This window comes from Haematobia irritans, chromosome 3 (assembly GCF_050003625.1).
Source record: "Haematobia irritans isolate KBUSLIRL chromosome 3, ASM5000362v1, whole genome shotgun sequence".
NCBI lineage: Eukaryota > Metazoa > Arthropoda > Insecta > Diptera > Muscidae > Haematobia > Haematobia irritans.
This window is the reverse complement of record NC_134399.1, coordinates 50,426,748-50,451,290: the sequence shown is the minus strand read 5'-3', so window position 1 is coordinate 50,451,290 and position 24,543 is coordinate 50,426,748. Positions and strand designations below refer to the sequence as shown.

Here is a 24,543-nt window from a genome sequence, read left to right as displayed (position 1 = left end):
TCAATACTACTTTGGACAACAAAGTTCGTGGAAGAAATACAAAAATGTGGAAATTTTTTAATAATCAATTGAAATTGCTTATAATAATTGGTAAGTAAAACTAAAACACGAAATGAAAACTTTAAGGAAGTCACTAAACTCAAATCTCTTTGCAGACAACTAAAATATTTTGATGCTGATTCTTGGACACTTATCGAAAGAGAAAGTTTCCAAAAATCAAAGTACAACCAAAAAAACTTGGTATTTATGCTTTTCCATATCAACAACTACTGGATGATAATTCGCATCACATCGATAGTTTAATTTACATCGCATCATCGGTTTAATTTGTTATTTTGTGAATTGAAATTGCTGGAAATTTATTCCAATTATCTGGTCATCAAGTTCCTGAAAATTGCCAGTATTTTAATAACAACAATTTTGTAACACCAACGTTCTTGAGGAAATCACAAAGTACGTGGTCAGTTGGAAGAAATACAAATTGGTAAGTCAAAATAAAAAGTGAAATGAAAACATAATGGAAATCACAAAACTCGATTGTTTTGCAGAAAACTAAAATCATTGGATGGTATATTCTTGGAAGATGTTGGCCGATGAAAAACCGATGAAGGAAACAACAAAGAAAAGTTTTCAGAAAATTTACAAAGTGCAACCAATTAAAACAAAGTGCAAGAACTTCTGGATGAAAATATGCATTTTACATCAATTTACATCCCGTCATCAGTTTGATATTTTGTGATTTCCTCTTGCTGGAATCTATTCTAACACACAAGCCAGCAAGTTCCCCGATAGTAATTATTTCAAATTGCCAGCATATTAAATAATAGTTATTTGACACCAACATTGTATTGTATTCATAGTTTTATTTATTAATACGTTTAATAAGATAATTACATTTTGATTGGTATTATATTATTATTTTTTATATATTATTAATGTTATTTTTAAGATTATTATATTTGTTAACGGAAAAAAATAATAAAATTTACAAAATCCCTAGAAATTTAGTATTGACTTTCAGTTAGAACTAGGATTGACTTTCATACAAATTGTGGTTTGAAAGTATTCGCAACAATGCTAATTTTTTATTTTTCTCACATTGAAATTTCAATTTGAGGATTACAATTGAGAAATTATTGCTATTGTGTTGAAATTATTGTATTGTGTGAAATTATTGTATTGTGTTGTTTTTTGTTGAGAACGCGATTTTCTCAACAATTTCTCAACTTGAATATTACCCTAATCCTTTGAAAAAATGTTTGAAAAATTATTGAATTTTAGTATTTTTCAAACGTTTGTGTTTATTGGGAAGTGACACTGCAACAATCGCCAACTGTGATAGTATTTTGCCATCACTATTGTTACAAGAGCCATTTTATATTTTGTGAAACACCAAGCACAACCAGCTTCTTATAATTTATTTCAATGAAAACGAAAATAAAGTGCTGAAAACATAGTTATTACGCTTAAAATTGTGAAAAGTAAATTGGTGAACAATTTTTGACTTTTCAAATGGAATAAAGTGATAGTTTTTCAAATATTTTTCCAGACACGTTGCCTCCATTTGGAATAAAAGTACTGGCTGATAGACGCTACAACATTTAACTTACAACTTGTAACTCAACATCAATCTCTTATTAATGCATAAAAATGTGTTAAATGTGATGTGATAGCCGTATAAATGTTATATTTATGAGAATTTATAAATGTTTCATAAAATTAATAAACAATCGTGTTTTACTTGACCACAATGATCCTTTTACAAATATCTTAAAATGCACTTTGTCTGATTGTTTGAAGGGGCTCTTATTGGCGGCCTTCTAAATGTATCCAGAAGGGCTCCTAATAATTGCACTCATGCGATACTTTTTTGTAGTAACTTGGCGTGGTACAACTTCTCAATAGTGACGGCGCTTTTCCGAGGAGTTTTGGATATCGTATACGACTCTTTATTTGACGTAGTGGGGATTCTCTGAAGCGCCCCCAAATTCAAAAAATGTTGGCAGGGTAGGTGCCTCTTTAGATCAATTTAGAACGACGCCAATAAGAGCCCCTTCAAACTGTCAGAAAAAGTGCACTTTAAGGTACTTGTAGAAGAATCATTGTGGTCAAGTAAAACACGATTGTGTATAAATATAACATTTTTCCGTTTATAGGCCGGTATTCAGTTCGGTTTTCTCGTTGAACTCCATACAAACCCACAAAATACGAAAAACTAGCGAAATTTTTCCATTTGTGGTACTTGAAAAACTGATAGCACGGCGCCATTTGCAATGCGAATTAAGAAATAACCCAATAAACACAGGATGAGCGTTTTTCAAATGAAACACCTCTTCAGTTTGAAGGCCGGTATGCACCTCTAGCGAAATTTTCGGTGGCAAAAATTTATTTAAGTCTACAACAAAAAAACAGGGCTGTGTACACAAATTTTAAACCAGCTAATCGCTTTTAAAAATTGTTAATATATGTTCCAAATATTTTTCAAATAAATTGTTGATACAGATACAGACTTTTTAAAACTTTTACGCACACAATTATTGCAATAATTTAAATGTTTGCTGCCAAAATATCCTTTTGACAACCCTGTTATTTTCATTAGAGGTGCGTACCACCTTACGAAATTGAACGCTACCGAAAATTTCGTTAGCATAAATAGCAATGCATTTCTTATGGGAATGAAATTTTTCGCTAGAGGTGCATACCGGCCTTGAGGGTAAATATCATTTTCAACATAAATTCAACTTGACTTGAAAAAGCTCATCTTCAATTCATCTTCAAATTGTTTGCGAATTACAACCAATTTGGCAAAATGTTGACGAAAACTTTGAAAATGTGTTGAAGATAATTGGAGAAAACTTTGACAAAACACTACCCTGAAATGCAACGAAAAAACCACATGGTTTTCAATACTACTTTGGACAACAAAGTTCGTGGAAGAAATACAAATGTGGAAATTTTTTAATAATCAATTGAAATTGCTTATAATAATTGGTAAGTAAAACTAAAACACGAAATGAAAACTTGAAGGAAGTCACTAAACTCAAATCTCTTTGCAGACAACTAAAATATTTGGATGCTGATTCTTGGACACATTAAGAGGCTGGCCGATGAAAAATTAAGATCAAAGTGCAACCAAAAAAACTTGGTATTTATGCTTTTCCATATCAACAACTACTGGATGATAATTCGCATCACATCGATAGTTTAATTTATATCGCATCATCGGTTTAATTTGTTATTTTGTGAATTGAAATTGCTGGAAATTTATTCCAATTATCTGGCCATCAAGTTCCTGAAAATTGCCAGTATTTTAATAACAACAATTTTGTAATACCAACGTTCTTGAGGAAATCACGAAGTACCTGGTCAGTTGGAAGAAATACAAATTGGTAAGTCAAAATAAAAAGTGAAATGAAAACATAATGGAAATCACAAAACTCGATTGTTTTGCAGAAAACTAAAATCATTGAATGGTATATTCTTGGAAGATGTTGGCCGATGAAAAACCGATGAAGGAAACAACAAAGAAAAGTTTTCAGAAAACTTACAAAGTGCAACAATTCCTATATCAAGAACTTCTGGATGAAAATGTGCATCATCGGTTTAATTTGTTATTTTGTGAATTGAAATTGCTGGAAATTTATTCCAATTATCTGGTCATCAAGTTCCTGAAAATTGCCAGTATTTTAATAACAACAATTTTGTAACACCAACGTTCTTGAGGAAATCACGAAGTACGTGGTCAGTTGGAAGAAATACAAATTGGTAAGTCAAAATAAAAAGTGAAATGAAAACATAATGGAAATCACAAAACTCGATTGTTTTGCAGAAAACTAAAATCATTGAATGGTATATTCTTGGAAGATGTTGGCCGATGAAAAACCGATGAAGGAAACAACAAAGAAAAGTTTTCAGAAAACTTACAAAGTGCAACCAATTAAAACAAAGTACAACAATTGCTATATCAAGAACTTCTGGATGAAAATGTGCATTACATCAATTTACATCCCGTCATCAGTTTGATATTTTGTGATTTCCTCTTGCTGGAATCTATTCTAACACACAAGCCAGCAAGTTCCTCGATAGTAATTATTTCAATTTGCCAGCATATTAATGACACCAACATTATGGAGGAAATGGAATTATACATGTAAAAATGTTTAAGATATTTAAAGTTGTATTCATAGTTTTATTTTACATTTACATTTTGATTGGTATAATATTATTATTTTCATATATTATTAATGTTATTTTTAAGATTATTATATTTGTTAACGAAAAAATAATAAAATTTACAAAATCCCTAGAAATTTAGTATTGACTTTCAGTTAGAACTAGGATTGACTTTCATACAAATTGTGGTTTGAAAGTATTCGCAACAATGCTAGTTTTTTATTTTTCTCACATTGAAAACTGTTTGAGAAATTATTGAGTAGCGATGCATTTCAATTTGAGGATTACAATTGAGAAATTATTGCTATTGTGTTGAATTTTACTGTTGAGTGTGTAAATATAACCATAGCGATAGGCGGTAGGCGAAACATTTTTGCCGCAACGGCAAATACAATAAGCTTGACGGCGAATAATTCCCTTTTTCACGTTTCCTAGCGTTTTTGTTGTCAATACAGACCGCTTTGACAATATTAAACAACGAAGTTGAATAAAAACATACAATGGCTTGTTATTTGTTGAGTTATTTCAAGAAAAAATAATCTACACGTCTCCAGGCAACAGCAATTCCTAGTGGTGAGTTAAAAAAATTGATAAGCGATGGCAACACTATACCAGTTTTCGCCAAGGAGTTAGAATAAGTTATAATTTAGCGACACGCCGCTAGCCGTCACGGTATTCCGTCGCGGATTTTGGGCTTCCCATAAGAAATACACGTAAATAAGTGTTCGCCTACCGCCTATCGCTATGGTTATATTTACACACTGAGGGTAATGTCTGTTTTTTGTTGAGAACGCGATTTTCTCAACAATTTCTCAACTTGAATATTACCCTAATCCTTTGAAAAAATGTTTGAAAAATTATTGAATTTTAGTATTTTTCAAACGTTTGTGTTTATTGGGAATTTATTTATTAAAACTATTTGTGTGGGTTATAACGCAAACACGTATCATAGTTTTGTTCCGAAAATATACAAAGGAGTAGTAGATCAATTGCCCAAGGAAAAATAAAACGCTCCCTGTTACCTAAATAAACACCGCTTTCTAAAAATTATTTTCCATAAAATTCAATCTGTCATCGCCGTCCATTATGCAAACTTCTCCCACTTCTGATATTTGGTTTAGCTCAATAATATTTTTAACAAATTAGCCCGCGTAGAGAGATAAGGTTTTGTATTTCCATATTTCTACAATTGTAACAGTTCAGTTCACCTTTTAATGAGTTTTCATTCGAAACGTATATGTTTGTTCGTGTTAGACTTTCCCTTAAACGTTGTCTATTGCGGTTATAAAGAAAAAATAGATCGATATGAATAACTTTTATCACATATTTACAATAAAAGCTTTAATATATGTATCAATTATTAAGTTTTTCCTTATTTATAAATGCCTTTTTCCATAAAACGAAAGGTCTTTACCAAGTGAGTGGTTTTGACATTTCAGTTCGACAACAAACGAATCGAGTTAAAGAATTCCAATTTTAGAGATTGCGTTACGTCTTCGTTCGCATTGAGTTTCGTTTCGATTTTCGTTTATACTACGCACTAGACATGAAGTCTCCCTAAGGGCTGTTTTCTTTTAGCACTGGATACCCTAAGCCGTGAAGGACTAAAAAAACAGAGTACTCGTTTATCCAGGACATCTCCAAAAATATGCAACACTGTCATCAGCTGTTCAAAAACAATCACAGAAAAGAAGTGAAATCTTGCATTTTTAATGTATGAAATGCTCCAATTAGTAATAAATATTTACTGCTGCGATTATTTGTGACACTATACCACTTTGAATTTCATGTTCTTCGATAAATTAGTCACAATAAAGTGCTATTGTGAATCGATGAAGCGTCACTTTATCAAAACACAATCTGGCAAGATCGGCGCGACTTGCACTGATGAGATGTTCTGAATAGAACACCAGTGCAACGATGTTCTGGATAGCCCTAAAACCACAGTTGAACAAGGCGGTATAGGGGAATTCGAAAGAGATTTTGTTGAAATCCTCTACGATAGTGTTGTAAATTTTGATTACTTTTGACTACTCGTTACTACTCGTTACTTTTCAATTGAGTACTCGTTACTACTCGTTACTTTTGTAAAAAAATTAAAAAAGACATTGTGGGCACTTTTTAATAATATCTTCCTCTTTTTTAAATTTAAAAACAGTATAGAAAAGCAAATTACATTATCCAGTTTTATTCTAGTGTTATAAAATGTGGTGTTGTAGATATATGGGTCTCGTTAGAAAAAGATTTTCACCAATCATTCAAATATTTAGAGCCAATTTCGTATTCACTATTTGGAATTTTTTTTCGTCAGGGTTCTCTGAAAACAATTGGATTGAACCAGCTGAAGTCAACGACATTATTATTCATACTATTCGCATGAGACGTGTTCCATGTGATGCTTTAAATTATAGCTCCCACCTACACCCAATGCAAATTTTTTCAAATGCAAACGTTTTTAAGAAATCAGATAAATTTTTCACTTTGTTCAAAGGTGAAGCCATATATCCTTTTCGTGTTATTTTAACTGATAAAACGATTTTCGAAAACTTCAATTAATATTTTCCAAGAAGTCAAGAATTTTACTTCCAAACCGCCAACTTACTTACCGTCAGAAGAAAAAAACTGGCATTGAAGATATTGAGTACTCTTTTACTAGTAACGAGTACTCAAAAAATTAGTCAGTAACGAGTACTTGTAATCAAATACTCGTTACTTTCCCAACACTACTCTACGAGCCAGCTGACATTTGCCTTTTGCAAAGCTACAGAGATTTAGGAGGATTTCGGCCAAAAGGATTTCGTGTCTAGTGCGCTTTACAGATTATCAGTTATTCCGGACGGAATGTCGGTGTTTGTAAAGAATCTTACAGTGTGTCGCATCGATACGACTTGTCGGCGATGACTAAATTATCGGTTAATGTGTTGTCGATCCCATAAACATGCAGCAGTATCGATTATGCCTTCGGACTTAACTTATAATGTGCACAATATCCCTGCCAGCATTTCAAAGTTCCATTTCATCCTCATCGCTACCACAGACTCGTATGTGACACTGCAACAATCGCCAACTGTGATAGTATTTTGCATCACTATACGCATGAAAGTATTTTGCCATCACTAGTTACAGAGCCATTTTATATTTTGTGAAACACCAAGCACAACCAGCTTCTTATAATTTATTTAAATAAAAACGATAATGAAGTGCTGAAAACATAGTTATTTCGCTTAAATTTGTGAAAGGTATATTGGTAAACAATTTTTGAATTTCCAAATGGAATAAAGTGATAGTTTTTCAAATATTTTTCCAGACACGCTGCCTCCATTGGGAATGAAAGCACTGGCTGATAGACGCTACAACATGTAACTTGCAACTTGTAATTCAACATCAATCTTTTATTAAAGGTAGGTACTATGTTCGGTTTCCGAAGCGAAATCCCATACAAAACCAAAAATGCGAAAAACTACCGAAATATTTTTTCATTTGTGGTACTTTGTTTTTTTTTCGAGTTGAAAAACTGACATAACGTGCATAGTCCCTAATTAGGTCGGCTTTAAATCCTTCCATATGTTGAGATTAGTTAGTTTCAAAACATGGCGCCATTTGTAATGTGAATTAAGAAATAATTGATTTATTCAAATGATTTGTGTTAAATTAGAATACAAAAGTGGTTCGCGTTGTTATTTAAAAATGCAATTAGATTGACGAAATAAAAATAACGGAGTGCTATATGTATATAACATATATAACAGCATCTGGTTCTGTAGCCGTTTCTGCCACAGTAGCATCTGCCCTCACATCCCTGACACCCACAATTGCAGCCACTACATCAGCTACAGTGAACAACTCCAACATAGCACCCTCAACACCTGCCACGACCACAGTGGCTGTGACCGCAAATATTGTATTGCAACAACCAAATACAACGGCCGCCCAAGTAGTGAGTGATCCCATTGGGGTGGCAGCAAATACTACTCCAACATTAGCCACTATTACTAATTCTTCAAATGCAATATCGACTGTTGCTGCCGTTAGTAATACAAATGCAATACTAATGCAATGGTGGTTTCACAATCATCCACAATAGTATCACCAGCAGCTGGATCGAATGTTGTTGTTCCCACCACTACAATGGCTTTAGCAGGAGCTACCGTGGGACTTAAGTCTGGTCCAGATATTACAATGACATTGAACCGTATAAATACGGCAGAGAATGAAGTTGATGTGGAGGAATGTTTACCAGGTGATGTTGTTAAATTGGATTTTGCTGGCGAAGAAGTGGCTGGGTGAAATTTTACCCCTAAGGAATGTCTTCTAGGAGTTTCCAATCGGCGACCGGTGCCCGTTGGAAACTCCGCCTATTACAACAGTACCATCATCGCTTCAGCCATCAGCAACAATAGCATTCCATCAGCGTCATATTGTAGAGATACAACCAGGCCACCATTTATCATCATCCCCTGCTAATTTAGAATTGACTAATGTTATGCAACATAATGTTTGCACAGAACACGAAGAAGTAGAAGACGCTAATTTTCATAATACTGCAGATGTAATCGATGAAGATTTCTTTTTTAAAATATGCTTAAAAACGATTTCGTCTTATCTCTGTAAACCCAGTGCTTCTACATTCAACACCCATTTTTTACAAAGAAATGAATTGTATTTTTTTTTATTATTTTACCGCTCCTCGTAATTGCTCCCTTTTCCATTTGTTAAGCGAGCTCGTTTTTGTGTGTAAGAGGCGTAAATGAATGAGAACTGAACAAAAGAAAAGTTAATGCAATTTTAATTTTTAATGGAAACAACATGAAAGCTAAATATGAGAAATGATAATTAAAAATTTTTAAATATAATAGCTCATTCACATTAGGCTCGAAATCTACTAAAAGTAGATTTGAAATCCCTTTTTTACAAGGCAAATGACAGTTGAAATCTAGTTAACGTAGATTTTGGAAGTGTAATGTGAATGAGGTATAACAATATTAATGAAAGAAAGCTGATAATCCAGAAAAGAAAACATTGTGTTCTAGGGTCTTTAATTAGTGTATAAATGTACAAATTAATAAAAAATCATAATAAAATTATAATCGAACTTGTTTTATTTTTATATACCGGGGTATAGGTAATTGGGTGGTCTTATACGTTTTATACTTTTTAATATAAAATTAGTAAATTTTTCTGAACAAAGTTATATCCAAAATAAATGTTTATAGCAAATAATTAAATAATTTTTATTTAAGTAGCAAAATAATTTTCTTGTATTCATCATTTGTCCAAAATGATTGCGATAGGCTGGAATGAAACGATTTAATTTCGTTGTGGCTTTTAAATTTCAGTTAGCGGCATTCTTGCATTTTATCAATTCAAAACACTGGTTGAATTTCATAACGTGACTGAAATAGTTATTGGAACTTGTACATTGGGAGAGTATAACATCCTTCAGTAAACCAGCCAATTGCTTCTCAATGTATTAATTTCAGTCAACGAAGAGTCTGGTATAGAACACTAACATCCCTTTGTGACGAAATATAAGTCGGGAACAGTGACTTTGGCTTAGGAACTACCCTTGAACTTGAGTTATGGGCTTAAGTTGGTTGTTCCCCCCGATGTAACAACATTGGCAAATGAAATGGCGTTATTATACTTTGTGGGAACCGTGGTGGTGACCACTGGATTTGAAATTGCTAGTGAGGCGGCAACAGCATGGTATTGCAATGCGATTGTGTAGATATTGTGGACACCAACGAATTAAGTTTGTTGATGAATGAGTCCATTGCTGCTCATGATGTAAAAGTTAGCATAACACCGGAATTATATGTTTTTTTGATGTGCGTTACAAATTGACGGTATCCATTTGGAAAAGCTGAAGAAGACAATGTACCACATGTTGTAAAAGCTGTTGCAGAATGTGGTAAGACACCAGTGGTAGAGCGGCTGGAGCTTTATTCTTAACAATTATTAGTGTCCAGTGCTGTATGAGATTTTTTTGCAAAACAATCCAAAAACTGGTAGAAAAACACTTTTCAAAACAATTATCATGAATGCGTGTATGTAAACAACCAGCTGCTGCGTATGTAAAGGGTGATTCTTTTGAGGTTAGGATTTTCATGCATTAGTATTTGACAGATCACGTGGGATTTCAGACATGGTGTCAAAGAGAAAGATGCTCAGTATGCTTTGACATTTCATCATGAATAGACTTACTAACGAGCCACAACGTCGAATTTTCAGTGAATGGGCCCTAGAAAAGTTGGCAGAAAATCCGCTTTTTTATCGACAAATTTTGTTCAGCGATGAGGCTCATTTCTGGTTGAATGGCTACGTAAATAAGCAAAATTGCCGCATTTGGAGTGAAGAGCAACCAGAAGCCGTTCAAGAACTGCCCATGCATCCCGAAAAATGCACTGTTTGGTGTGATTTGTACGCTGGTGGAATCATTGGACCGTATTTTTTCAAAGATGCTGTTGGACGCAACGTTACGGTGAATGGCGATCGCTATCGTTCGATGCTAACAAACTTTTTGTTGCCAAAAATGGAAGAACTGAACTTGGTTGACATGTGGTTTCAACAAGATGGCGCTACATGCCACACAGCTCGCGATTCTATGGCCATTTTGAGGGAAAACTTCGGAGAACAATTCATCTCAAGAAATGGACCGGTAAGTTGGCCACCAAGATCATGCGATTTGACGCCTTTAGACTATTTTTTGTGGGGCTACGTCAAGTCTAAAGTCTACAGAAATAAGCCAGCAACTATTCCAGCTTTGGAAGACAACATTTCCGAAGAAATTCGGGCTATTCCGGCCGAAATGCTCGAAAAAGTTGCCCAAAATTGGACTTTCCGAATGGACCACCTAAGACGCAGCCGCGGTCAACATTTAAATGAAATTATCTTCAAAAAGTAAATGTCATGGACCAATCTAACGTTTCAAATAAAGAACCGATGAGATTTTGCAAATTTTATGCGTTTTTTTTAAAAAAAAGTTATCAAGCTCTTAACAAATCACCCTTTATAAGTAAAAATAGTATGACATTTGGCGATGTTGTCAATTAAATTGCGGAGAAATAAACGTGGAATAGCTCCAAAATAGCTGTTTTCTTCGTTCGAAATGTATTGTCAACACTCTCAGTTTTCAACGCGAAAGAATGGTTAAGTGAAGTATTTTTCGTGCCAACAAACATAGTACCCACCTTAATGCATAAATATATGTTAAATGTGATGTGATAGTCGTATAAATGTTACATTTATGAGAATTTATAAATGTTTAATAAAATTAATAAACATCTAAACAAGTATTTTACTTGACCACAATGATTCTTTTACAACTATCTTAAAATGCACTTTCGCTGATTGTTTGAAGGGGATCTTATTGGCGTCCTTCTAAATGTGTCCAGAAGGGCACCTAATAATTGCACTAATGCGATACTTTTTTGTAGTAACTTGGCGTGGTACAACTTCTCAATAGTGACGGCGCTTTTCCGAGGAGTTTTGGATATCGTATACGTCTGTTTTCGACGTAGTGGGGATTCTCAAAAGCGCCCCCAAATTCAATAAATGTTGGCAGGGATATGTTCGACACGAGCACTGTCGTCCGGAATAACTGATAGTCTGTAAAGCGCATTAGAGAAACCAGAAGGCAGTTTTTCGTTTTGTATGCGAACGAAGACTAGAATTCGGATAGCTGAAATAGGCTGTAAATATATAATGAAAGTTATATTTTCGTGCTCAAAAATAGGGCTGTTTTCTTTTAGCACTGGATGCAACTTTTGTATGAGCTATCCAGGGGCCAAATCACCGCATTCGTCATCGAGTTCTGTTTCGTATAGAGAAACATTTCGATCGCATTAAATTTTTGGATCACCGCATTCGATCGTAATTTATTTTGTCTACTACTTTTTTTTACATTGCTGTAAACATATGGTAATAAGAAATTGAAAGAGAGTAGAATTTCAAAATAATGTTTTGTTATCAAATTATGTTATTTCTGAGATATTTATATTGTTTTTGTGTGTTAAAATATATGTGTAAAAATATATTATGAATCCAAGTGTTTTTTCCTCGTTTTCGGATTCAGACGATGAGTACAAAGTGGCAATTATAAGGAAAAATATTCGTGACAAAAGCAGTCCTTTAGCATTGCCTGAAGTAGAGTAAGAGTAAATTGTGTTTTTAACATCCATAGATTTAAAAGACGTTTTCATATGTCAAAAGAAGCTTTTAAATATGTTCTTGAAAAAATAAGTTTTTTTGAAGCGGCTACTGAGCATTCTTTTCTTTGATCCGATTCCCTAAATGCAAGTAATATTATATTTTCTTAAATGTATTTTGCCAAAATGGAATAATAATTACATTTTCACCAACTTTTTTCTTTTTGTTTACCTTTTTTCTGCTCAAAAATCACTACATACTTCGTTTTCGATAGCATGCTACCTATCGTGCTCAACTTCGAGTAGAAACAATTCGATAACGACTGCGGTGATCCGCGTAAACTACATTACGAAGACGAAGTACTCGATTTCGACTGCGGTGATTTGGCCCCAGAACATTGTTGCACTGATGAGATGTTCTGGATAGAACATCTCATCAGATAGAACATCACATCTCTAATCCCACAAAAGCAATACCAAAACGATTGTAGAAAATTAAAATAAAACGTATGTGTATATTAAAGCGAATATTCATTATGGTTTTATGTGAATATTGCCGTTTAAATTTATTCCTGGGCAGAGCTGCTTTGGAAAAAATTGACAAATAAAACAATTTTTTTCTCATAGCCCTCTACACCTTGACATTTATTTTCTCTTTATAAGAGCACAATGCTTAATCTTGTTATACTCAATTATCTTTGGTGCAAGTCGCGCCGATGTTGCCAGATGTATTTGGATAAAGTGATGCTTCTTCGATTCACAATAGCAATTTATTGTGACTTTTTTATAGAAAAACATGAAATTCAAAGTAATACAGTGTCATAAATAATCGCAGCAGTAAATATTTATTAGTAATTGGAGCATTTCGTACATTAAAAATGCAAGATTTCACTTCTTTTCTGTGATTGTTTTTAAACTGCTGATGACAGTGTTGCATATTTTTGGAGATGTCCTGGATAAACGAGTACTCTGTTTTCTTTTAGTCCTGAACGGCTTAGCATATCCAGTGCTAAAAGAAAACAGCCCTAATAATGATTTCTACACAGCACATTGTAGAGAATACCATTACAAATTACATGTGCCGGTTCAATGTAATTTAGCTTATGGTGTTTTCTTTTCTGAAAAAAGTGCTTTGCCGTCATTTTGTCTATACAGAATGCGCATTTTTAAAATGTTACCAGCAACCTAAAAAAATGCTATCATTTCAGCGGGCAGAAAAGAATTCAAAGAAGGAAACAGGGCAATCGCAGCACTCTCGTTTGTTGGCAGTGCTGAAAATGCCCGTAATTTGCCTCTATGCGTGGCACTATTTTCACAACAGAATTCGAAGCCTTTTCGCACTTTTGCCTGTTTTTTTTAGAAAAGAACCTAAAAAGTAAATTTTCCGGCCAAAATGCAAAAAAAGTGCGCATTTTTCATAAGAAAAGAAAACGCCATTAGTTATCTGTGGGTAGTGCCCTACCAACATTTCAAAGTTCCATTTCACCTTCATCACTACCACAGACTACGACAATGGCCAACTGTGATGGGGGAAGTGTATCAAAAAGTACGATATATACTTTGTAATGTAAAGTACTTTGTCATCGTTATTATCACAAGAGTCTCTCAAGGGTGTGAAGTTAAAGTTGTTTTTAGCCGAGACACAAACCATCGGAATTTTTCGCCTATTTGCACCCCACGACAACGAACTAAAGTCGATATACGTAGGTAGCTGTACCCTTGGAGTATCCCCCTGTAAAAGCCCCATGGGCGTAGCTCATCTGTGAACGGAGATAAGTCAATGGGGGTAATATTACTATTTGTTTGAATATCAAATATTTTCAACACTGATTTTCGCCTATTTACACTCCACCACAACAAACTAAAGTGGGTATACGTAGGTAGCAGTACCCTTGGAGTATCCCCCAGTTAAAGCGCCATGGGCATAGCTCATCTGTGAACGGAGAAAAGTCAATACACCCCCCGACAACGAACTAAACTGGGTATACGTAGGTAGCGGCACCCTTTGAGCATCTCCCAGTGAAATCCTCATGGACGTAGCTCATCTGCGAGAGGAGATAAATCAAGGGGCGCTAAAATATTTTTCAACAATCTATATTCGTAAATTTTGTTTAACAAAAGTTTCATATGTGTACCAATAATATTCGTGATTTTATGGAACTTTTACATAAATTTTCCATGAATCATTTATTAAAAAAATAAAATATTTATTGTTGAAAGTTTCATATTTCTACTTGATCATTTTTACTAACAAAGTTCGCGAACACAACTAATGTAAATAGAGTGCACATGGTGTGGATGCCAAGTAAGAAGATGATTATTCAAATTGCACGCTTTTGATACCTGCGTGAAGATAGCGACGTCGAGATTACCTACATTTTGATGTATCCCAATAAACACAAACGTTTGAAAAATACTAAATTTCAATAATTTTTCAAACATTTTTTCAAAGGATTAGGGTAATATTCAAGTTGAGAAATTGTTGAGAAAATCGCGTTCTCAACAAAATACAGACATTACCCTCAACAGTGAAATTCAACACATTAGCAATAATATCTCAAGTGTTATCCTCAAATTGAAATGCATCGCTACTCAATAATTTGTCAAACAATTTTCGATGCGAGTCAAATTCAAAATTAACATCGTTGCAAATACTTTTCAACCTAAAGTTGTATGAATGATATCCCCACTTCAAATTGAAAGTCAAAGCCAAAATTCTATGAATTTTGTATAATTTATTCATTTTCATCAAAATAAAATATTTAATAAACACTACATAATACATCACAATACCAATTGATAAATAATGATCTTATTAAACATATCAACAAATAAGAAAAAAAAAAAACAAACAACAAAACTTAAAATATCTTAAACATTATTAGTAAACACTTTTGCATTGATAATTCCATTTTCTTTCTTTTTGGTGTCATAAAACAGCATTAAAATTTATTAACCTACGGCCAATTTGAAATTAGGAACGTACTGGACCGCGTGTTAGAATTGATTTTCAGCAGAAGGAATTCACAAAATATCCATTTTAAACTGATAATAGCATATGAATTAAACATCCAAAGATTTTAGTTTTCTGCAAAGAGATTTAAATTTAGTGACTTCTCTGAAGTGTTGATTTAATTTTTCATATTGACGTACCAATTATTATAAACTATTTGAAGCAGTTCCAGTTAATTGTCCACCATTTTTTCATCGGTCAGCTTTTTAATGTTTTCAAGAACGTAGAATCCATAATTTTAATTTTCTGCAAAGAGATATACATTTAGTGACTTCCTTAAAGTTTTATTTCATTTTTTATTTTCACTTACCTATTTTTATAAACTATTTGGTTATTTGTCTAAAATTTTCCATTTTTTTAATTTCTTTCAATTGACCACGAACTTCGTTGCACAAATAAGTATTGAAAACCACAGGGTTTTTTCGTTGCATTTTAGGGTAATGTTTTGTCAAAGTTTTCTCATATTATCTTCAATACCTTTTCAAAGATTTGTTACGTGCACGTTCACAAATGCTTGCCTAAATTGTCGCGTGTGTTGGCGTTGCCGGTATGCTGGCGTTTAGCGCGGCTATTGCTCGCCGGACGGGGGTAGGTTCTTGCCAACAACACGGACCGTAGCAGCACGGTAACAAAAAATCATACCGGACTTTACAGACGATAGGTTCGAAAAAAAAACACAAGACCCGAAACGCGAAAGTTTACTATGAAAACACGAAAAAGCAAACGGGTAACATGTACTCACGATCAGGAAAACACATACGATAACAAACACTTACAAAAAAACAGGTTGGCAGATGTTGCGCCAACATTATCCCACCCACAGGAACCTTTGAAGCTTCCTTGCCATGATGCCTCTGATCCAATCTAGAGCATCCCAAAATTGCATACCTCTACTTACCCTTAACCTACTCCTTCTCCATCCCCACCCTCAAGAGGCCTATACGGCGAACACATTGTTTTCATAGTTCAAACGTTATAAAATTCATAATTTATTGAATGCATAAAAACAAAAGAAACTATTCAGATTCTGTGCAAAATTATTAAATGGCGAAAATAAAAATTGTATTGGCTTTTGACGTAAAAAAAAAATAAAAAAAAATTGAATATTCCAAAGGCGAGATCCTCCATTATGTTCAAACGTACAGGCTCGATTTCTATTGGCCTTCTTCTCTCGGTCGCAAACAAAGGGTTACAAAAGCTGGAGTTTTACGTAATTCGTTTCGTTTAAGTATGTTAAGAAATGTCCGTCCGTCGCGTCAATATAAATATACTAGTTTTGATTTAATTTTGTTTTTCCTTCTTTTTTTATATTCCAATTCAATTTAATTAAAAGATTTTTCCCTCCTTTAGGTTAGGCTCGACAACTATGTGACTGGCAAATTTCCCAGCTGCGCGTACAGATGACCTACCTAGATTCGAGCTCGGATCTCGGTGAATAACCCATAAACCACTAGGGTAAGTAAATCGAAATCTAACAAAAAATTGTCACACCTAGCAAAAGTTAGGAAAATCACCAATTCGTGGAATGTATTTCAAGTATCATAATCATACCAGTATCCCTGCCAACATTTTTTGAATTTGGGGGCGCTTCTGAGAATCCCCACTACGTCGAAAACAGTCGTATACGATATCCAAAACTCCTCGGAAAAGCGCCGTCACTATTGAGAAGTTGTACCACGCCAAGTTACTACAAAAAAGTATCGCATGAGTGCAATTATTAGGTCACTTTTTTAATAAATTTAGAACGACGCCAATAAGAGCCCCTTCAAACAATCAGAAAAAGTGAATTTTAAGATAGTTGTAAAAGAATCATTGTGGTCAAGTAAAACCCGATTGTTTAGATGATTATTAATTTTATTAAACATTTATAAATTCTCATAAATATAACATTTATACGACTATCACATCACATATAACATATTTTTATGCATTAATAAAATATTGATGTTGAGTTACAAGTTGCAAGTTACATGTTGTAGCGTCTATCAGCCAGTGCTTTTATTCCCAATGGAGGCAGCGTGTCTGGAAAAATATTTGAAAAACTATCACTTTATTCCATTTGGAAAGTCAAAAATTATTCACCAATATACCTTTCACAATTTTAAGCGAAATAACTATGTTTTTAGCACTTCATTATCATTTTTATTTAAATAAAATATAAGAAGCTAGTTGTGCTTGGTGTTTCACAAAATATAAAATGGCTCTTGTAACAATAGTGATGGCAAAATACTTCCATGTACATTTTGTAATTTTTGATATATTTACCCCATCACAGTTGGCGATAGTTGCAGTGTCACTTACGAGTCTGTGATAGCGATGAGGATGAAATGGAACGTTGAAATGTTGGCAGGGATATAAATATTTAAATAGTATCAATAAATAATAAGTTTTGTGTCTTTTCAGGTCGTCCGTCTTGTCTCAGGTCCAGCTTTACCACTACAAGTCCGGAGGGGAATGCGGAGAATTCAGGAGCTCCCACGGTGTATCGGACTGGCGATGGTGGCTGACGGCTTTGTAATGCGTGTATCGTTTTTTTTTTATATTTAGTTCAATTTATTTTAAAAAGTATTCTTATACGATTTCAGTTCACTTTAGTTTAATGTTCAATATATTTTGTATATTTATATCGATATAGTTCATTCAGCTTTATTTATTGTATATTAATGTATACTTCAGTTTGCGGTATTGTTCACTAGTGTTAAGTTTATTGTTCATGTAACTTATTTTCCTTTCAACTCCAAATAGATTTCATACGTATTTCATTAACCAGTTCATACTTCATTAATCCATATTTCCCATTAATCAGTTTATATTTGGCATTTGACATTAAATATTTAACAAAATTTCCACAATAAATAAATCCAGTCGTTTTTATCTATTTAAAACTTTTTATTTTGGCTTTTTTTTTCCTCTGGTGTAAAAACACAAAGGTAAGTAACACCACCCTCAGTTTATTTTCTTTTATGTCTTTTGGTATGGTATTAATCGCACTATATCCTTTTTTTACGAGTTTAATATTCTCTCCGCGCAACACGTCCAGCCATGTCCGACATCCAATCCCAAAAAAAAAACTTCAAAGCCATTTCTTTTTCCAAAAAGTGTAATGGCTCCCTTTTTGTTTCCAAAAACTCCATTTTCGCCATATCCATCGGAAAATAAAAACAAAAATTTTCCCCAGCCAACCTCCTTACCATATGATTGGGTTGGTGTTGCCAAACAAACTTACTTTCCATAAACCATTCACAATGGGCAATCGTCATGACCCTCGCATAAAGGGGCGCACACAACAAACCCAACCATCCTGCTGATATCCTTATCAAAGGATGGGAGGGAAAATGTGCGATTCCGAGAGTATAATCCCCAAAAATGAATATTTATGTAATCTCATATTGGCATCCCTAACCAAAAAACTGGCATCCCTACTTTGATATTTCGATGAGCCTCGACGCCCACAAGCCCTGCACCCACTAATTATACACGTCCACCTCAACTACTGAGTGTTCACATTATTGTTACTCGCTTTGGGCATCGCCTTAAGTAAAACATATTTCGACAAGTGGTCGAGGACAATAAAAATATACGCGTTCCCCGACTTCGATCGAGGGTAAGGCCCTAGAAAGTCCACATACACTCTCTGGAAGGGTCCCTCTGTCACCCACTCATTTCCCATGGGCGGCCGAAGTGTAGTGTTTGCAGACTTGGTTTCTTTACAGTGTAGTGTGACCAAACACACTCTCCACTTCTTCCCCCTTATTCTTCACTTACACATGCATTCCCATTAGCATACAGTACTCTATTTTTGATCCACTTGCATTCTCGGTGCATTCATATTTTGTTTTTGTTGACGCAGGTCAGTCACACACTTGGTAGTGACTGAGTTGAATGCACTCCATGGTACAATGATTATAAGGTAGAATTAAAAAAACAAAAACAACTTTCTTCATGCAACCCTGTGCGCTTTGATGTACACCATCTGTCATATTCATTTGTATGTATTGGTGTTTCAAATAAATAAATAAGGCCTAACTTTTGTAAACAACCTGTACAGATAACAATTTGTCCATAAAGTTTGAACGTTGTTTTAATTCTGATGTTAAAACATTTAAGGTGATTTGCGATGAGATGGTTTTCTACAATGTGGTCGTTATGTGGAAATACATGCAGCACATGGACAACACTCTTGTTTACATATTTCCAGATTTCGTATTGGAGGTGATGAGAAAGCCATACCGCTATGGGTTTGTGAAACACTATTGAGACCTTACTAACAGTCATGGAAGATCATCCTTAGTTTATGAGTAATTTAGGCATGGACTATTTCGTAGATATGATGCCGGCTTTACATAATTATGTTACTATCAATACTCCAGCTTTCCTATCCGGTCCATGCGTTTATTGGCTATGTTCGAAATGTGCAAAACCGTAAGTCCATAGACTTTTAGTAGTGAATGGATTTCTTTTTACTTAGACTTGAATGTATATTTTTTAGATGCTAACTAGCAATCCTGGTGTTGTTGCTAGAAGTCATTATACTACAATGCTAAGGACAAATTGGTTCTGTAATACTCGCATTTGTCGAATTAGCTCTGGGACGGTTAACAAGAGAGGTACAATCTTCAGAACTGCGTACCATGTGCCTACAGGTTTGTATATTACGTGAGCCTATATCAACAGCTCATTGTTACTTTCAATTTGTTTACTCCTTCAGGTTGTTATCGCCGCTTTGTACTATAGTCCTCAATTGTTGTTGTCAATTTTGGATAAAATGTCTCAACAAAACAATGAGCCAATATCTTAACATTTCATTAAACAATGGATGCACGATACCGATTGTTTCCAAGGGCAAGTAGCAAACTTCATTTTTATAATTAATGTCTAATTTTTTTCCAAATTTGCATTGTATAGAATAAATGACCGCAAATTATGTGTCTTTGGTTTGTGTACACTCATATCCTTGGGTGATAGCAAACCCCAGGTGTTGAGCGAAGTCTCTGGTAAAATTATACCACCTTTAATTTTACTTTTTGATGGACTAACTCGGGCCTATAAATCTCGCGCCCAAGAGAAAGAGGAGGAAGAAGAGAATGATGATTGTTAAGGTAATAATAAGTCGTGTAAAAAAACATTGCTCTTATTATTGATTTCCTAAAAACAGAGGCATTATCCAGCGACGAGGATGGAATCGATGAGTTTGCTCCCTACTACTTGGAACAAGTGGACGAATTCAGTAAAGCGAAAGCAGCTGAGGCGGGTATTGAGATGAAGGCTGAAATCAAAGATGATGACGATGAGGATGATGAAGATGAAGAGGATTCGATTGACGATTAAATGAAACTGCTTTGGAAGGTTTTACAACTCCTATTGACGATGAAGAAGACGAAAATGCTATAGATGAATTTGTAACATTCAAGAATGTTATAACTGGTATGCATTTGTATATAGTTCACATCCTTCGGATATCCAAATTTTTCTTTTCCTTTTTAGCATTGTCCACTCAAGATCAAAGCCTGGGGTACGCTCTACTCACTATCACAGCTGATCAACGAAAAGCCGCAAAAGAATCTAAACTAATAGAAAAGCGTAGAGGTTTCACTTTCACACAACAAACAGTACCATCTACATTCAAATTCGGTTCATAATAAAACAACGGAGATTGTGGCTTCCATTCATATGTCAACGCTACAAAATTGAAATTTAATTAAATATGAAAACTGTGTAACAAGAAATAGATGAAACTCGAAACAAACTGACGATAAGATTCGCAATCATCCTTGTCGATTATTGAAATTTAACGAAACGAAACTATCTGTCCAAGAACTGTGAAAACTTCTGGTTAACGCAATTATTTGTAGAACATATTGTAATAATATAGAACATATTGTAATCGTGAAAAAAGGGGTGATTTTAGCGGCTAAACTTGAACTTAATACTGACCTTTTCGATAGAATGTGAATTGATTGAAACAAACAACTTAAAATTTTTTGGCAAAGTTTTCTATAGAAATAAAGTTTTCTGTAGAAATAAAATTTTGACAAAACTCTGTAAATGAAATGAAATAATGTGATATAGAAATGAAGTATCGTGATCCGCCCATTGCCAATGAAAATAAATTAAAGTCGATGATTCAAAATTGTTATTTGTATATATTTATTGTTTTTTGGGATATTTTTACAAAATTGTATTGGTTTAAAGTTTATACGTTAGAATAATATTTATAATAAAAGTTTAAAGGTCAACTAATTAAAAGCAACATTTTGCTTTTTATAATATAACTTTTTGTAATTTTTTATTATTCCATATCTTTTGTCTCATCTTTTGTTCTTTGAGACGCTTGTTCATATGCCTTACTCTAAAATGTAAGCGACATTTGAAAAAGAATTTTTTCACATGCTCGGGTAAGTCAACACTATCACTTCTTTCCAATAGTCTTTTTTGTATATGCCTGTTATGGTCTATGCTCTTGCCATTCATAGTGCAAAAAACTTTCTCAAGTTCTTGGATACTGCATAAGAAAACTGGAGGTTTTTTGAGGTAGCCTTTAGAAACCTGGTCTGCTGTTGTTGACATGCACACATCTTCTCTAATTTCCTCACATTGGGATGATGTGTTTGTTATAATACCGTCTGGATGCTGTAGTGGATTCAACCGAACAGGCAAAGCTCTTGACAGCAAATATCTGAATTTGCCTCCTTTTATAATGTCAGCAGCTAAAAAATGTTCTTTGCAGATATATTGGGAAGCCTTCCGTGGAGTGCCGCACGATTGACTCCAATCCAATCGTTTTTGTTCATCTGGTGGAACTTTGAAAAAGGGACCACACAATCCATCATCTGCCTTACGACAAAGGCAGCACTTACGCATTTTTTCTTTTTACTTCTTTCAATTCTTTTTAATTAATTTTTAATTGTAAAATAAAAACATTTAAGAAAGGCACCACCAACAAGATTCAAAAGAAATTACTTCATGTTGCTTTTATATATATGCATGTGTGTGTGTGTGTGTATAGATGTAGAACTTCTGACAGAAGGTGTCTGTCAAAATTAAAAAAAATTAAATCAGCTGGCTTATAATTCTACCTTAAAATAGGTGTATCCTGAATGCACTCAGTGGAGTTCCAATTAGATGTTGGTGGCATGTGACACTTTTCATTGGTTTAGAGTTTCCAGTTGGGATTGCATACATTGTTTTGTAAGTAGACCAACTGCATGAACTCAGAATTGAGTCAAATGACCACCAATAGGAATTAAGAAAGGCCTGCATCTCAAAGATAGTAAAAGTATTGGTAAAATGTAGATCAATTCTTCATAGAAATATATGCATGTATAAGTGAGCTCCATAGTTCTATATTCCATTTATTGAAATAGTATTAGTACATTTTTCACTCAATAGTCAATAATTCTAAGTTCCAAATTTTGTATAAATTCATTACATTTTCGAAAATAAACTCAGAAAGATATTACACAGAGCCTAAACAACTGGCTTTTATTTTTCTCTTCGTTGAAGTGGCACTGTATAGTGCCTGCAACAAAAATTACCTGGTCTAGTGGCGCTCTTAGGCGCCGGCCAAAATTCGGGCAGGTAGGAATTTAGGAATCTCTGCATAAATCCTTTTTTGTATTTTTGTGTGAACACTTGCCTACCTCACGGCAAGCATCCTTTTTTGTTCTTGGTGACCGTTTGCCTACCACACGGCAAACATTACATGGCGATCCTGCCATCTTCGAAACCATTTATAAGGAAGACCCCGAACTCGTTGTCATCCATGAAGGAAGAAGAGGGTGAACAAAAGAGAAGCTTACAAGGACCGAAGAAGCTATCCATTGAGGAATATGAAAAGCGGCAAACATTACAACAGGTATGGCAACCCTCAACAAATTTCCTCACTTGCGTGTTCATGTTAGGCCAGTAAAAATACTCTTTCACTCTTTTTAGTGTTTTGTGAAAACCGCCATGAGAAACTTGTGGGGGACAGTGAGCCCTTCGAATAATATCCTCCGAAAGCTCCATGGGTATCCACAGCTTCCAAGCGAAGTCCTCATTCACAGCCACCCCATCATAATGTCGTGTCCTCTTGTAGACTAACCCGTCTACAACTTTAATGTCTGGCAGCTTCAAAGAATTCTCATCCATTTTGGCCACAATATCGAGATACCCTTCTGACTTGACAGCTGGGGACTCGAGGTCAACAAAACCATCCACTGCCATAGACACCTCACCCATACTGTACCTCGACAAAGTATCAGGGACAATGTTCTGGCTACCTGGGCGATGTTCTATTTCAAAAGAGAACGATTGCAAGTGCAAACTCCACCGGGCTAACCTTCCGCTCAAATCCCTAAGAGACATCAACCATTTGAGGCTGCTGTGGTCCGTGATAACCGAAAAAGGCAGCAACTCAAGATATGGCCTAAACTTCTTTATCGCCATCACCACGGCCAGGCACTCCCTCTCAGTCACGGAATAGTTTCTCTGAGCGGAGGTTAACTTCTGGGAGAAATATGCAATTGGATGCTCTCCCCCTGAATCGTCTTTCTGAAATAGAACAGCGCCTATGCCCAAGTCCGACGCGTCGCACTGCACATAAAACCTCCGAGAAAAATCCGGATGCGTCAAGACTGGGCTTGTAACCAGTGCCTCCTTCAACTTGTCGAAAGCACGCTGGGCTTCCTCGGGAAAAGAAAAAGTTTTCCCCTTTTTGAGTGTGTTGAAGATGGGCGTGGCTATAGTCGCATATTCTGCGATAAAGCGTCTATACCACCCTGTAGTACCCATAAAGTTGCGGTCTTGTTTTGCTGTCTTCGGATAATTGAACTTCATGATTGTCCTCCATCAACGATATATCCTCCATCAACGATATATCCTAAATAACGTAGCTCTTTGAAGCAAAACTTTGACTTAGCTAAGTTAATCGTGAGACCGGCTTTTGACAAACAATTGGCCACTTGCTTTAACAAGCCCATGTGTGTTTCAAAATCTTGTGATACGACCAATAGATCGTCCAAGTAAACAAAAACCCGATCACGCAGTGCTGCTGGAATCACTTTGTCCATCAAACGGCAAAGTCTTTGGGCTGCATTACACAGGCCAAAAGGCATTACCGTAAAATGGTACAAAGGTCTCCCTGGCACCGTGAAAGCAGTTTTTTCTCTACTTGGAAGATCTAAAGGGATCTGCCAAAATTCGTCTTTCAGATCAACAGTGGAAATAAAA

At 34.8% G+C, this 24,543-nt stretch overlaps 4 long non-coding RNA genes and 1 pseudogene across 4 annotated transcripts; 3 read left to right on the top strand and 2 right to left on the bottom strand.

Annotated features, from left to right (window-relative positions):
• The first annotated feature begins 2,350 nt into the window (after positions 1-2,350).
• On the top strand, positions 2,351-4,147 carry LOC142229325 (uncharacterized). The gene is made up of 4 exons (XR_012720379.1): positions 2,351-2,991; positions 3,057-3,389; positions 3,454-3,765; positions 3,830-4,147. It is a non-coding gene; the product is annotated as an uncharacterized LOC142229325 (long non-coding RNA).
• A 3,252-nt stretch (positions 4,148-7,399) lies between these two features.
• On the top strand, positions 7,400-18,063 carry LOC142229875 (uncharacterized). Its single transcript, XR_012720518.1, has 3 exons — positions 7,400-7,574; positions 16,684-16,788; positions 17,737-18,063. It is a non-coding gene; the product is annotated as an uncharacterized LOC142229875 (long non-coding RNA).
• On the bottom strand, positions 15,036-15,977 carry LOC142231784 (uncharacterized). Its single transcript, XR_012720918.1, has 3 exons — positions 15,644-15,977; positions 15,474-15,579; positions 15,036-15,408 (listed from the first exon to the last, which is right to left on the bottom strand). It is a non-coding gene; the product is annotated as an uncharacterized LOC142231784 (long non-coding RNA).
• On the bottom strand, positions 17,179-17,847 carry LOC142229874 (uncharacterized). The gene is made up of 2 exons (XR_012720517.1): positions 17,424-17,847; positions 17,179-17,355 (listed from the first exon to the last, which is right to left on the bottom strand). It is a non-coding gene; the product is annotated as an uncharacterized LOC142229874 (long non-coding RNA).
• A 1,169-nt stretch (positions 18,064-19,232) lies between the features above and the next one.
• LOC142230927 (importin-7-like) lies at positions 19,233-21,605 on the top strand (annotated as a pseudogene).
• The last annotated feature ends 2,938 nt before the right edge of the window (positions 21,606-24,543 follow it).